This window comes from Gossypium hirsutum, chromosome A11 (assembly GCF_007990345.1).
Source record: "Gossypium hirsutum isolate 1008001.06 chromosome A11, Gossypium_hirsutum_v2.1, whole genome shotgun sequence".
In the NCBI taxonomy this organism is placed as follows: domain Eukaryota; kingdom Viridiplantae; phylum Streptophyta; class Magnoliopsida; order Malvales; family Malvaceae; genus Gossypium; species Gossypium hirsutum.
This window is the reverse complement of record NC_053434.1, coordinates 30,233,185-30,250,141: the sequence shown is the minus strand read 5'-3', so window position 1 is coordinate 30,250,141 and position 16,957 is coordinate 30,233,185. Positions and strand designations below refer to the sequence as shown.

The following is a 16,957-nucleotide window of genomic DNA, read 5'->3' as shown; positions in this document are numbered from 1 at the left end:
CAGCAATACAAGCATTATTCTTTTAAGTATGGTCCGCATTAGTTGTTTAGATTTTATATAAATGATATTTAATTATATGTATACACCTAAATTTTGATAAAGATAAATATCAGAATTATATATGAATTTCGGTTTAATATATAATTGTAGATGTGAAATTCTAATTATGGTTTAAATGTATAGTTGAAACTTTAATTTTGATTTAATCATACACATTTTAAAAAATAAATAGCACATCAATATATTTTTATATTGAATAAATATAAATATTTATGTATGCAATACATAAATATAAAATTATGTTATATCAATAATTGTGTTAATAATTTACAAGAACTAGATCAAATTAAAGTTCATGTATACAATTGCACACTAAACCATTGTTCATGTATGCTTTTGGGATTTAACCCATTTTGATATATATATTTTTAAAAATAATAACTTATATTTATCTTATTTAGGTTTATGTTATAAAAAAATCCAAGATACACAAGTTAAGGGTTCACCATATTTACCCCTAAACACTAAAAAATAAACCCCAAACCATAAATCATAAACCATAAACCTAAACCATAAACCCAAAATATATATATGTATTACAAGGGATAAAAGTAATTAAAAAAGAATCTTATTGCTTACCTAAATCCTAAAATAAATTAATTTTTTATCATTTTATCAAAAACCCTGACTCTTAAACCTTAATATCCTAACCCTTAAAATCATGAACAGTACTAAGACCCTAACTATAAAACAATAAATCATAAACCCCAAACTCTAAATCATAAACCCTAAAATCAAAATTCTAATCACAAAATAATAAACATTATATCATAAACCCTAAAATCCCAAACCATAGACATTAAACCTTAAATTTTAAACCCCTTAAACCCTAAATCATAAACATAATCTCTAAACCTTAAAAACCTAACACTTAACCCCTAACCCCTAAGCTTTAAACCCTAACTCTTAAACCATAAACCATAATCCTTAAACCCATAATCTATAAACCTTAAAATATTTAACATATAAATTAAAAAACAATCAGTCATATACCAAAAATCTTTAAAATTATTTTAAATAATAGTATTTTAATTTTTTCATTTTTAACAAATATTTTCCTATGTTTTTACTTTCAAATTTTTTCTACGTGTCATTATTTTTTTCTGAAAAATTTAAATATTCAATTAAAAATAAATTGTATTTTAATATAAAAAAACCAGTTAAACTATAAATAGACAAATGAAATGAAAAACGCCACTCATACTCGACCTATAGTTGCGTTTTTCAAAAAGCGCCGCTAATACTCGACCTATAACGGCGTTTTTAAAAAGCGCTGCTAAAGCCACTAAAAGCTTAATACAAAACGACGGTATTTTTCAAAAAACGCCGCTAAAGATCGAGCATTAGTGGTGTTTTTTAAAAAGTGTCGCTAAAGGTGTACCTATAGCGGCGTTTCTTAAAAAAGCATTGCTAATACTCGATCTTTAGCGGCATTTTCAAAAAGCGCCGCTAAAGCCACTAAAGGATCAATACAAAACGGCGACATTCTGCTAAATTTTTTACGGCGTTTTTTTCAAAAGCGTCGCTAAAGATCAAGCATTAGTGGCGTTTTTTAAAAAGTGCCGCTAATACTCAATTTTTAGCGGCGCTTTTTAAAAAACGCCGCTAAAGCCGCTGAAGCTCAGTTAAAATGACGGTGTTGAGCATAAGTTTTGCGGCGTTTTTTTAAAAAGCGCCGCTAGTGTGTACCTATAGCGGCGTTTTTTGAAAAGCGCTGCTAATTTGAACCTATAGCGGCATTTTTTGAAAAGCGCCGCTAAAAACGCCGCTAAAAACCTGTTTTGCTGTAGTGGTTAATAATGATAATAAAAATAATAATAAGAATAATGATATGTTAATAATAATAGAGATAATAATAATAGATAATAGCAATAATAATAGTATAAAAAATAATGAAAATAATGATATTAATACATAAATACAAATAGAAATATAATACATAGAAATATTGTAATAGAAATAATAGATTAAATTTGTTAATTTAATAATAACATAGCGAAAATAATAAAAAAATGACTAATTTGAACCTTAAAACAGAATTTTAGAACAATATCAGAAATAATATAAAAGGGGAGGATCAATTCGAACGTGCGAGAACAACAGAGGGGCGAAAGGGAAAATATCCCAGGCCCTCTAAACGCACCGTTCTGCGGAGGACCAAAGTAGAATACGAATAAAATCATGCGACAAAATTAAAAGAAAAGAAAAAATAGGACTAAATTGAAGCGCACTATAAAAGCGGAAGGGCCTGTTGCTCAATTAGACCATTCGGTCAAACCACGCGGACGTTGGGAGCGGTTCGGGTTTAGGTGCGAGTCAGAGCTTCAAACGGTATCGTTTTGGCCATTGGAATTAAGGACCAAAATGGCGCCGTTTTAATCCTTTATAAAAGCCAAAAAAAATTTACAAAATTCATTTCATTAGTGCCTTAAGAAAAAAAAAGGAGAGAGAGAGGGGGGTTTCTCTGGCCTGGGCAATTTCCGACCACTGGACCACTGTTCGTCCATCCGCCAGTGACCGCCGCATACGACGGTCAGATTACAAAGGGGCCTTTAAGGCTGTTTTGCCTTCCCCAAGCCCGATTCAAGGCCCAAAACCCTAATACCCCAACAGAAATGCCTCAAACGGGCGAAGGGCCTTTCAGCCTCCGACCACCCTTCATCGGAGGTGGCTCCCTCACCTCCTCCCCTCTGTTTGACGGTGTAAGCGTAGAGGTGAGGTTTTCTTACTTTTTCTTCTTATTTTTTTCTTTTTCTTTAAAGTAAACACAAAAAGAAATAATAAAAAAATGACAGAGATAAAAAAACCACCTTGAAAATACTCAATTTCGAACACTGTTTTTTTTTGTATTTTTGATTTCTTCATATGCGTAGAAGAAAAACTACAAAATGATTTCTGTTGGGCTTTATAGCCGAGAGAGAAAGAGAAAAAAAATAAAAATAAAGGAAAAATACAAGTTTTTCATCTTTTTTTTGTGTTGTCTTCTTTTGTTTTACTTGCAGATGGAACGGTGGTGTACGGAGGTATGTAGAGGGTACGTGGCGAAGGCGTGGCGAGCAGTGGTGGCGCTGGAGGCTGAGGCTGCAGCGCGCTTAGGAAACCTTAGGGTTTCTGAGTGTTTAACATTTTTGGGCCTGTTGGGCCGTGTAACTTAATTTGTTTGGGTCGTGTAACTTAATTTGTTTGGGCATTTTGGGTTTGGGTTTTAACTGGTTTAATTGTAATATGGGGCATGTTCAATGCACTTGAGCTATAAAGACCTGGAATGTGGCTTTCTCTTTTTTTGTTTTTTTTAATATTGGTTTTATTATTGTTTTCTTTTTTTCTTTATAACAAGCCGGGCAAATTGGGCCTGTTATAGCTGCCCCTCTTTGCTCATTGTCGTGTAACGAGAATAGAGCAAAGACTTTAAAAATGGCCAATTTTTCCCTGTCTTGCCAGGTCTCAGCTTCTTTTGGTACTTCTCTTCTTCGAGGTAGCCTCGTTCCGACCCACTGTAACTTTAGAGGTATAGGAATTGTCGCTTCAATCTACTCCACTGTAACTTTAGAGAGACTAGCCTTTTAGCTTTTAATCTGCTCTATCCGCTGGAACTTAAAGGAGATAAGAATTGCTAATTTCAACCTGCTCCACTGCAACTTTAGGGAGATAAGGTTTGTGTATTTTTATCCTATTCTGCTGCAACTTCAGAGAGATAAGGATTGTGGCTTCGATCTGCTCCACTGCAACTTCAGGGAGATAAGATCTGCTATCTTCAATCTGCTCCACTACAACTTCAGGGAGATAAGACCTGCTATCTTCAGATTATTTATAACTTCAATCTATTCCACTGTAACTCAGGGAAATAAGATTCGCTATCTTCAATCTGCTCCACTGCAACTTCAGGGAGATAAAACTTTAACTTTAACCTGCTTCATTGCAACTTCAGGGAATAAGGTTTGCTATGATCTGCTCTACTGCAACTTCAAAGAGATAAGATCTGTTTGTTTATAGCTTCAATCTGTTCCACTTCAACTTCAGGGAAATAAGATTCGCTATCTTCAGTTTGCTCCACTGCAACTTCAGGGAGATAAGGTTTGCTATGATCTGCTCTACTGCAACTTCAGAGAGATAAGATCTGTTTATTTATAGCTTCAATATATTCCACTGCAACTTCAGGGAAATAAGATTTGCTATCTTCAGTCTGCTCCACTACAACTTTAGGGAGATAAGACTTTAACTTCAACGTGCTCCACTGCAACTTTAGGGAGATAAGGTTTAGTGGCTTCAATCTGCTCCACTACAACTTCAAGGGTATGGAATTTGTGGATTCACCGATCTTGTTACATTGTCCTCCAGGGAACATGATCTGTAGAATTGATTTCATGGGCCTATGTTTATGCCAAATGATTAGGATGTCATGATCAGAATGAATCAAATGCTCCTAACTAGATGTGTATATATGATATTTACATGAATACAGAATGTCATGAGAAGGATCCTCTTTTTGATATTTGGGTTGTCATTACTCGTTGTTCATCAAGGTTCTGTTACTGATGTGTTATCTTGCCTTATTTGCTCAGCTGGTATCTTTGACAAAAAATTTGAAGAAACAATCACCATTTGTTCAGCTGATTTACTCCACTACATCTTTAGGGAGATAAAATTTGTGGTTTCTTCTATGCATCCCACTGCAACTCAGGGGTATAGGATTTGTACCATCTTTAATCTATCCCACTGCAACTCAAGGGTATAGGATTTGTTGCTTCTTCAATCAATTAATCTGGGTAACATGACTAGATATGTATGTAGGAACGTAGAATGTCATTTTTTTCGAGAATGATCCCATTTTAATGCTTGGGTTGCTCGTTATTTTTCGAGGTTGTATTGCCGACACAAGATCTTATCTATGATATCTTTGACAGAAAATCCGAAGAGATAGTCATGATTTAGGCTCCCCTTTCTCAAATGTTTCCAACCCTTAGAGTTGGTGAGTTCTAAACAACAGTCTTGTTTCATGTTCTTATACTATTTAGAAACTTTTCAAAGTAATATGCATAACTTCTTTTGTGAAAGTTTTATTAGTTCATTAATCATTATTTCAATGTAAAGTGCTTGAAAAAGATCATAACAATAGACAAGAAAGAAAATAATTGAGAGCATAGCTCGAAACAAATAAGTTAATCAAAGATAGTAAATGCAATAAGAAGGAAATTTATTAGGAGCGTATCTTGAAACGAATAAAGTAATCAAAAATAGTAAATTCAATATGGGTAAGATGAAGATTAGGTGCCCCATATATCGTAGCCTGAGCTTCTCTGTACAAACTTTTTGATGACCATTTTGAGCTCGACATGTGTTTAGGAGATCTAGAATATTTTTTTGATGCCCCAAGATGTAGCATACCTCCTCTTTGTTAATTCAGTCATAGCAAAACTATCGCATGCCCCATTTTTTATCAAAATTTGAATTGCCCTTTGCGAGTTTTCCACTCAAAATCCCAAAGGAACTAAAAGTACTAGTAATGACTGTCTTTTTATTATCTAGCCTAAGAATAATGGGTTTTGTTTTAATTGACTAATTATCTAAACTAAGAATGTACAGAGAAAAGAATTGGGGAATTACTTTTTGGGAAAATCGATTGACTTGAGACAATACCTAAGGAAAAATCCACCTAAACTTTACTTGTTATCCTGGTTCCGAACCGGACGATTTATTCATTCAACTTGTTCCGTAAAGATCCCTAAGTTATGTTATTATCCTATTCAAGACTAATAACATCTAATCCCTAGATTGAATAACCGAGACTTTTCTCTAATTAACACTCTAGGGTTGCATTAACTCAATCTATGGATCCCCTTATTAGGTTTCACCCTAATCTGGCAAAATTTTGTCAACCCTATTTCTAGGCGCGCAATCAACTCCACTTAATTATGACAAAAGTACTCTTAGACAGGGTCTATTCCTCCTCTGAATAAGAGCATGTCTTGAATCAGTATCCTCGGATATCAAAACAAAGATTAAGAACACATAATTAAGAACAAGTTAAATATTTATCATACGATTCAGAAAATAATAACAAGATTCATCTTAGGTTTTATTCCCCTTAGGTATTTAGGGGTTTTAGTTCATAATTAAATAAGAAAACATCTCAGAAGAATAAAGAATACAAAACATAAAGAAAACCCAAAACTCCTGAAGAGAAATTAAGGAGAGATCTTCATTCTTGATGATGAATCCGGCTTCTGAGATGGATCAATCGGCTTCCTGGAGTAATTCCTTACCCCCTATTCTCCGTCCCCCTCTTTTCTCCTCTTCTAGGGTGTATTTATAGGCTTTGGAATGCCTAGAAGCCCTCAAAAATGGCCTTTTCTGAATTGGACTTAACTTGAGCTCGGCAGGGACACGCTCGTGTGACGTGATTGCTAGGCCGTGTTCGATCCGTTAAAATGCACACGGCTGTGTGAGTCAATGGCCAACCCATGTGAATCGTGAAAGCCTTGGTCGACACCCTCAAAAGACACGGGCGTGTGAGCTACCCGTGTGGCAAGGCTTAGGCTGTGTCATCTTCTCAATTTGGTCTATTTTGTCCCTTTTGGCTCGTTTTTGTCTCCTTTCGCTCTCCTACGCTCTCCTAAGTGTAAAGCATGGAATTAAAGCATTAGGAGCATTAAATTCACCAATTCTAATGAGAAATCATCCATAAAATGCATTAAACATGGGGTAAAAATATGTATAATTTACGGTTTATCAAATACCCCCACACTTAAGCATTTGCTTGTCCTCAAGCAAAATTCTCAACTCATAATCAAAATAAATCTTTCTCAACTTATAATTTCTATTAATAATATCACAAATTAATCCATAGGTAATCATACATTGAGAATTTAACTAAAAGAACATAAAAGTTTCAATCATTCCAAGTTGAACATTTTATTCCGAAAACATAGGTGTCTTCCCTCATCTAAGTAATTACTTTTAATTCAGAATATCACAGAGTTTTACATCCTCAAATGATTCACTCAAATCACTCGAGGTGTTTTAAGGACAATAAAGGAAGCACTCAATAGTCAATAATAGAAAGTCATTACCATAGGCTTGCATGAAAATCAAATCTCCACCACTATAATTTAAGATGATACATCAATCAAAAGGTCTTTAGAGGTTTGTAATAAGGCTTGGTTAGGGGGTGTGGTCACAAGCTGAAAGAAAGGGTTAGAATAGAGATTGAATTGAAAAGTTGCCTAACTAGAAAAAGAGTTAATCTTCACTTGCGTACAACAGAGCTTCTCTCAGAATTATGAAATTACAGATATGCATACATAGTTTTTTTTAAGAACAAGTTAAAAAATATAGACTAAATATCAAGAACAAAACAAGCTAGGCAATCCATTCAACTCAAATCTTGACAAAAATAGGGATTAATTTAGGGGATTTCAATCAATAATGGGTGAAAGGTTAATATTAAGCGTAATACAAGAATTGGTTTGTTAAGCTCAAGGAGGTTTACTAGGGATTAATCGTGGGGGTAGGCTTTTCAGGGCATGAGTGGATTAATCCTAAGTGTCTTAATCATTTTGATATATCAAATCAAATGGTGTGGTCTCGACATGCATAATCAAGCAAGTTCTAGAATAACAGTTCAATACTGACACACTCAAAGCAATAATAAAAGTGAGCATGAAAGGATGAATAGATGCTCAAAAGGCTCAAAAATCTCACAAAAATTATGGCTTTTTGATGTTTAGACTCGCGAATTCCAATTCAAAGTAATACCTAGACTTGGGGAAACAACCTAAGATTTTTAATTCTTAAAAATCAACTCATCATGCTTGACTCTCTATTGTCTTAAAGTTTAAATAATCAATGCATAAATCCCTATGTTTTAAATCAAGATATATCAATCAAAATCATAAATTAATTAAAATTTATCCTAAATATGATATGAGAGTTTTTTAAGAGAACAAGATGATTATTCAGGGATTTTTCTGATAATAAAATAAATACCCCCCACACACTTAAGATGTACATTGCCCTCAATGTACAAAGATAGATATTAGAGTATAAAAATAAGATAGGGAGAGAAGTGAAACTTCTTGTATGATGAATTCCTCAAACTAGAGTTTTGGAGAGTGCTTGTTCGAGAGTGGAGGAGGATACTCCGGCGGTCGTAGAAGTTCACTAGGCCATACGTCCTGTGCCAAAAGAATATTACATCTAGTGGTAGCTATGGTCGTGGTCGAGCAAGACATGGTAGTCGTGGAGACCCTTTCCCGGTGGAGTTTAATTCCTATGTGATGATGAGCTTAAGAGCTCTATATAACTGTGATCAAATCAGGAACTTTTTAGGGGATATTAGGAAGAATAAGTACTCGAAAAGAAATAACTGAAATTTATAATAAAATTTTAAATTTACTAAAAAAATAAAAAAAATAAAATAAAATAAATAAAAAATAAAAAGTAGTTTGAAAAAAAATTAAAACCATAAAATAATAAAATAAATATTTCTAAACATCTTCATCACTGGATGGTTCGTGAGGTGGGATTGGCGATGATAAATCTATTGTAGAGTAGCATCAATGTTATCAAATCATTGAAAACCTTGCTGCTTGAATCAAGTAAGGCGCTCAGAGATGTCAGCATATGAAGCCGCCGCATGAACTGGATGAGAGGGTGGTAGTGGCTGAGTCGGTGGGTCCTCATGCTGGGGGGTACAGCCGTGTGGAGGAAAATGGAAGGGACAGAGAGGGGAAAGTAAGGATTAATACAGGTGGAGTAGAATTTAGGGTGGTTTGGGGGTTAAGGAAGTGAGAATCTGTGGAATGGTGGCCGAAATAGGGATTAAGGAGTGGAGAAGGGGAGATTTTAGCTAGGGTTTTGAAAGGAAGAAGAAAATGAACAGTGGTTTGCTTATATAGGGGGAAGCCACACGGCCTAGAGCCACGCCCGTGTGTTAGGGTACCACGCCCGTGTATTGTTGTCCATAGCTTCATGGCACGGGCGTGTCTCACGCCCGTGTCGAAGAAATAGAATAGAGCCTTGCCCCTAGCATGCCCGTGTTTTTCCATTCCCACGCACGTGTTCACCTATCAAATTCACCCACGGCCATGTCGCACGGTTCACATCCCGTGTTTTGGGAAATCATTTATCCTATTTTTGCACGGCCATAACACACGACCGTGTTTCCCTCCGTGTTGATCACACAGCCTTAAGCACGGACGTGTTATCGGCCGTGTGGAGCTGGGAACCTGTGCTTCAAATACCCTGTTAGTGACCTAAATGTTTAAAACTTGAATTTAAAATAATTTAAAATTGTTAGTACTCGGGTTGCCTCCCGAAAAGCGCTTATTTATAGTCTAAGCTCGACTGTTACCTTGTTAGTATATTCAGGGTGGTTTGTGGAGTCGTAGCTCCTCTCCATTGACTTTAAAATTCTCACCATTATAAAGTTTGAGACGGTGTCCATTTACCTTGAAAGTACCGTATGATGGGTGACTTACCTCTATTGTGCCATATGGATGAACAGATTTAATTATGAAAGGTCCTGACCATCGTGATTTTAGTTTCTCGGGAAACAATTTAAGTCTTGAGTTGTATAATAAGACGAGATCTCTAACTTCAAATTGTTGCCGTTGCTTTAGACGAATGTCATGGTGCCGCTTTGTTGCTTCCTTGTATAGGCATGAATTTTTATATGCATTGGCTCGCCATTCATCTAGCTCGTTCAGCTGCATCAACCTGTTTTTTCCTGCAAGTTCGGGATCAAGGTTTAGAAATTTAATAGCCCAAAAAGCTTTATGCTCTAGTTCGAATGGTAGATGACAATTTTTCCATAAACAAGTTTGTAAGGTGATGTCCCTATAAGAGTTTTAAAAGCAGTTTTGTAAGCCCATAAGGCATCGTCTACTTTTGTTGCCCAGTCTTTTCTGTTTGATTCTACTATTTTTTCAAGGATCCTTTTGAGTTCTCGTTTTGCTACTTCAACTTGTCCATTAGTTTGAGGATGGTATGGGGTGGTTGTTCTATGATGAACTCCATATTTCTTAAGGGTTTTTTCAAATTGGGTATTACAAAAATGAGTGCCCCTGTCATTGATAATTGCTCTAGGTGTTCTGAATCTAAAGAAGAGTTTTTTAAGGAAACGTACTACCACTCTAGCGTCATTAGTAGTTAGAGCTTGGGCTTCTACCCATTTGGACATGTACTCAACTGCTACTAAGATGTATTTATTTCTGAATGAACTGGGGAATGGGCCCATGAAATCGATACCCCAAACATCAAATATTTCACAAGAAAGCATATAGTTTTGAGGCATTTCATCACGTTTAGATATGTTACCTGTCCGTTGGCATTTGTCGCATAAAGTAACATACCTGATAGTGTCTTTGAATAACGAAAGCCAATAAAAACCTGATTCAAGTATTTTTGTGCGATTTTAGTGCCATTATAGCGTCCTCCGGTTGGCCCTGAGTGGCAATGTTCCACTATTTTTTATATTTCTGATCCTGTAACGTATCTTCTGATGACTTGATCTGCACATCTGCGAAACAGAAATAGATCGTCTCAAAAGTAGTTTTTCATATCATTAAAGAATCGCTTCTTTTGTTGGTGTGTTAACCCTTTTGGGATAATGTTAGCAGCTAAAAAATTCGCGATGTCTGCAAACCAAGGTACCTCGGAGTTGGATATAGCGAAAAATTGTTCTTCAGGGAACGAATCATTTATTTCCATGTCATCTAGTTCTCTGGTATTGGATTTCTTGAGCTTGGACAAATGATCAGCCGCGAGATTTTCAGCTCCTTTCTTGTCCTGAATTTCCAAGTCGAATTCTTGCAATAGGAGAATCCATCGAATGAGTCAAGGTTTTGCATTGGTTTTAGTTAAAAGGTTCCGAAGGGCGGAATGGTCAGTGTAAACAACAACTTTAGACAATATGAGATATGATTGAAATTTATCAAATGCAAAAACTACAGCTAACAACTTCTTTTCCGTAGTAGTATAGTTTTCTTGTGCAGCCGTTAAGGTTTTGCTGGCGTAATAGATAGGTTGAAAATGCTTGTCTCTTCGTTGTCCCAATACTGCACCTACTACAAAATCACTCGCATCACACATTAGTTTAAATGGCAAGTTCCAATCAAGTGCAATTATGATTGGAGCATTAATTAATTTATCTTTTAAAGTATTAAATGCTTCTAAACATTCCTGATCGAAGTTAAAAGGTATATCTTTTTCTAGTAATTTAGTCAAAGGCTTAGCTATTTTAGTAAAAATCCTTAATAAATCTTCTATAAAAACCAACATGTCCTAAAAAGCTTCTAATAGCCTTAACTGAACTAGGGGTGGTAATTTTTCGATTGTTTCTATTTTAGATTTATCCACCTCAATCCCTTTACTAGAAATTTTATGCCCTAATACAGTACCTTCTTGAACCATGAAGTGACATTTCTTCCAGTTAAGCACAAGGTTTGTTTCCTCATATCTTATTAGAACTCGTTTTAAATTTTTAAGGCAGAGATGGAAAGATTTACCGAATACCGAAAAATCATCCATGAAGACTTCCATGATATCTTCTACGAGTTCGTCAAATATTGCTATCATACAGCACTAAAAAATGGCAGGAGCATTACATAACCCAAAAGGCATTCTACGATAAGTGAACGTACCATATGGGCATGTGAATGTCGTCTTTTCTTGATCTTCAGGAGCTGTTGGGATTTAGAAGTAACCGGAGAGTCCGTCTAGAAAGCAGTAACATGTCTCCATATGGTAAGGGGAAGTGATCTTTTCTTGTGGTGTCGTTCAGTTTCTTGTAGCCTATGCTAACTCTCCACCCTGTAACTGTTCTTGTTGGGTTTAATTCATTCTTCTCGTTGGTCACGACCGTCATGTCTCCTTTCTTAGGGACAACCTGCACTGGACTTACCCAAGAACTGTCAGAAATAGGATAAATAATTCCAGCATCTAGAAATTTAATTACCTCAGCTTTTACAACTTCCTTCATGTTAGGGTTCAGATGTCTTTGAGCTTGCAAATACGATTTGTATTCATCTTCCATCAAAATTTTGTAGGTGCAGAAAGAAGGGCTGATTCCTTTAATGTCAAAAATTTTCCATGCTATGGCCTTCTTATGTTCATTTAATACTTGGATTAATTCCTCTTTCTCCTTGGGTTGCAAATTAGAAGCAATAATAACTGGTAATGTAGAATTATTTCCAAGAAATGCGTATTCTAAATGGTTTCGTAATTGTTTAAGTTCTAGTTTTGGAGGCTCCTCAATAGAGGGCTTTTGCTTAAGGTCTTCGTTTATCTTAATACCTTCATATTCTACTTGTCTTGACAAATGGTCATTAGGTTCCTCACCTGTCTCCTCGTCTTGAGTTGGATATGGTTCCGTCGTCTCCGCCTGTACAATCTCCTGAAAAGAGTCTTGAGTAACATGATCAATAGAGTCAATGAAATAACATGAATCATCCTGTTCCCTAGAGAATTACATAGCATTGTAAATTTTAAAGATCATCTCCTCGTCACCTACTCTAAGTACCAATTTACCGTCACCCACGTCAATCACCGCTCTAGCAGTGGCTAGGAATGGGCATCCTAAAATTAAGGGTACTTCCACATCTTCATCCATGTCAAGCACAACAAAATCAATAGGGAATATAAATTTATCTACTTTTACGAGTACGTATTCTATAATACCCCTAGGATATTTAACAGATCTATCGGCTAATTGAATACTCATCCTAGTAGGTTTAGGTTCCCAAGACCAAGTTGTTTGAACATTTTATATGGCATCAAATTAATACTGGCGCCTAAATCAGCTAGTGCTTTTTCAACATTCAGATTACCAATTAAGCAAGGGATAGTAAAACTTCCAGGATCTTTTAGTTTGGTTGGTAGCTTGTTTTGGAGTATGGCGGAGCATTCCTCATTGAGTTCTACTGTAGATAAGTCCTCGAACTTTCTTTTGTTTGTTAGAAGCTCCTTCAAAAATTTTGCGTACGTAGGCATCTGCGAAATGGCTTCAACAAAAGGTAAGTTGATATGTAATTGCTTAAAAAGTTCAAGAAACTTACCGAATTGTGCATCAGTGTGATCTTTTTTTAATTTTACTAGATATAGAACTGGTGGTGTATATTCCTCCGGCACTGGTTTGTCACTATTTTCGGGTTTTTCTTCCCTCCTTTCGCTTTTCACGGCTTCTTATGCTAACTTCTTTTCAGATTCTGCTAACACTTTCCCACTCCTTAGTGTAACTACTTTGACATGCTCTCTTGATTTGGTATTACTAAGTAAATTTCCTAGTGATCTTTTCGAGATTAGTTTGGAGAGCTGGCTTATTTAAGTTTCGAGCCATTGGATTAAGGCTTGTTGATTCTTGAGTGTTGTCTCGGTATTTTGGAAGCGGGTTTCTGACACTGATATGAATTTTGAGAGCATCTCCTCAAGCTTTGGTTTTTTCTCTTGTTGATAAGGTGGCTGTTGAAAACCCTGAGGATTTTGTTGCTTTTGATTCCTTTGACCACCTCAGGAGAAATTCGGGTGGTTTCTCCAACCTGCATTATAAGTATTACTGTATGAGTTATTTTGAGATCTAAAGTTATTGTTACCCATATAGTTTACTTGTTCCTCTTCGGTTGTAGGATTGAAGCATTGATAATCTGTATGCACACCTCCTCCACTCGCGTCACACCTCATTATTGGATGGACCTGCGTAGAACCAAGTAAACCATCAATCTTTTTATTGAGAAGTTCTACCTGATTTGACAGCATAGTAACTGAGTCGACGTTATAAACGTCGGCTGTTTTCGTTGGCCTTATCCTCATAACTTGCCACTGATAGTTATTCAGTGACATTTCCTCTATAAACTCATAGGCATCTTCCAGTGTTTTATTGTTGATGGTTCCGCCAGCAGCCGCATCAACCATTTGCCGAGTCGAGGGATTCAGACCATTGTGGAATGTTTGTACTTGAAGCCAAAGCGGTAACTCATGGTGAGGGCACCTTCTTAGTAAGTCCTTGTATCTCTTCCATGCATCGTAAAGTGTTTCTAAATCCATCTGCACAAAAGAAGCGATATCATTGCGTAATTTAGCCGTTTTAGCCGGCGAAAAGTATTTTAGTAAAAATTTTTCAGTTATTTGTTCCCAAGTAGTGATAAACCCTCGTGGTAACGAGTTCAACCACTGTTTAGCTTTTTTTCTCAGTGAAAAAGGACATAACCGAAGACGAATGGCATCATCAGAAATGCCATTGATTTTAAATGTATCGCAAAATTCCAAAAAGTTTGCTAAGTGAGCGTTAGGATCTTCATCCTGCAAACCATCAAACTGAACAAACTACTGTATCATTTGAATTGTGTTAGGTTTCAGTTCAAAAGTATTTGCAGCTACAGCCGGCCTAACTATACTAGATTCAGTTCCTGTTAGAGAAGGTTTAGCATAATCATACATAGTACGTGGAGCAGGATTTTGATTAACCGCAGTTGCAGGAGGTAGCTGATTGCCTTGCTTTTCAGCCATATTTTCGATTTGGGGTTGAGTATCGTCTTCTTGCTCGTTCTCTGTGTTTCTTAAGCTGTGCCTTATTTCTCTTTGATTTCTGCGAACTGTATGATCGATTTCTTCGTCAAAAGTAATGGTCCCGACGGGTTTCTTCTAGTCATAAACTATAAAAACCTGCCAAGAGAAAGAAAAGGTAACTTAATAAATAATAAAATTAAATTAAATTGCAAGAAAAATAAATGGCTAAAGTAATAAAAATTGAGTGTTCCTAATATTTTAGTTCCCCGGCAACGGCGCCAAAAACTTGATCACATGATTCGTAACAAGTAATAAATATTTATAATGAAGATCAAACCTAGACTAACTAATATCGCGATGTAGGCAAGTGTACCTATCGAACAGTAGTATAGTTTTAGCAAGACCGAATTGTCGAACCCAAAGGAACTAAAAGTACTAGTAATGACTTTCTTTTTATTATCTAGCCTAAGAATAATGGGGTTTTGTTTTAATTGACTAATTATCTAAACTAAGAACGCACAGAGAAAAGAATTGGGGAATTGCTTTTGGGGAAAATCGATTGACTTGAGACAATACCTAAGGAAAAATCCACCCAAACTTTACTTGTTATCCTGGCTCCGAACCGGACGATTTATTCATTCAACTTATTCCGTAGAGATCCCTAAGTTATGTTATTATCCCTATTCAATACTAATAACGTCTAATCCCTAGATTGAATAACCAAGACTTTTCTCTAATTAACACTCTACGGTTGCATTAACTCGATCTATGGATCCCCTTAATAGGTTTCACCCTAATCCGGCTAAATCTTGTCACCTATTTCTAGGCTCGCAATCAACTCCGCTTAATTATGACAAAAGTACTCTTAGACAGGGTCTATTCCTCCTCTGAATAAGAGCATGTCTTGAATCAGTATCTTGGGATATCAAAACAAGAATTAAGAACACATAATTAAGAACAAGTTAAATATTTATCATACGATTCAGAAAATAATAACAAGATTCGTCTTAGGTTTCATTCCTCTTAGGTATTTAGGGGTTTTAGTTCATAAATAAATAAGAAACATCTCATAAGAATAAAGAATACAAAACATAAAGAAAACCCAAAACTCCTGAAGGAAAATTGAGGAGAGATCTTTAGTCTTGATGATGAATCCGGCTTCTGAGATGGATCAATCGGCTTCCTTGAAGTAATTCCTTACCCCCTATTCTCCGTCCGCCCTTTTTCTCCTCTTCGAGGGTGTATTTATAGGCTTTGGAATGCCTAGAAGCCCTCAAAAATGACCTTTTCCAAATTGGACTTAACTTGAGCTCGGCAGGGACATGCCCGTGTGCCACGGTCGTGTGACGTGATTGCCAAGCCGTGTTCGATCCGTTAAATTGCACACGACCGTGTGAGTCAATGGCCAGGCCGTATGAATCGTGAAAGCTTTGGTCGACACCCTCGAAAGACACGGGCGTGTAAGCTACCCGTGTGACAAGGCTTAGGTCGTGTCATATTCTCAATTTGGTCCGTTTTGTCCCTTTTTGGCTCCTTTCGCTCTCCTATGCTCTCCTAAGTTTAAAACATGGAATTAAAGCATTAGGAGCATCGAATTCACCAATTCTAATGAGAAATCATCCATAAAATACATTAAACATGGGGTAAAAATATGTATAATTTATGGTTTATCAATCCCTCTAGACACATATCTTGCTCAAAAGGAGATTCTGAGTCAGTAACAGCGTCGCTCATGTCGTTGATATCTGGAGACCTGTTGTATGTAGGAAGGAATTTTCCAAAGAATGAATAATTATTTGTATAGTATGATCATGAATGAAGAATAAAACAATATTTGAAAGAAAGTCCAAAGAACAAAAGAATATAAGAATAATTGTTTATAAAGAATAAAAGAATATTTACTCAAAATGATAACAAAAATGTATTTTATTGGAATAAAGATTTTGGACATAAGCCTATTTTACAAAAGGATTCTTATTGCTTCTAGGCTTAAAGTAACAAGCGTGTTTTGAACATTACTCTAAATTGGCTCTAAGAAATACAGGGATCTCTTTTACAGTCCCATTGTTCAAAACACCGCAAGTACGTAAGGGCGGAAGCTTGGAAAAGTTTATTCCCCAGTTCCCTCTTCGGATACGTCGTTAATGTTTTGATTCCCCAATATTCCCACCAGGCCTTCGATATCTTCATAAAAATTTGATTTCTTTATTGTCCATCATGTCCTGCACCAAGGCCTCGAACTCGATGTATTCTTGGATTTCATGCCCCTCTTCATTGTGGAACTCCCGCTACATTGGGCACGAATGAGTCGTCAAACTTCATAATCCACATTTTAATAAATCTTTCAATTAGCCTTTTGAACGCGACGCAATTTTCAATTGAATGCCCAACGATT

The 16,957-nt window shown here is 36.1% G+C and overlaps 1 non-coding gene across 1 annotated transcript; it reads left to right on the top strand.

Moving 5' to 3' along the window:
• The first annotated feature begins 14,026 nt into the window (after window positions 1–14,026).
• Window positions 14,027–14,133, top strand: LOC121210651 (small nucleolar RNA R71). Its single transcript, XR_005905765.1, has one exon. It is a non-coding gene; the product is annotated as a small nucleolar RNA R71 (small nucleolar RNA).
• Window positions 14,134–16,957: the final 2,824 nt, after the last annotated feature.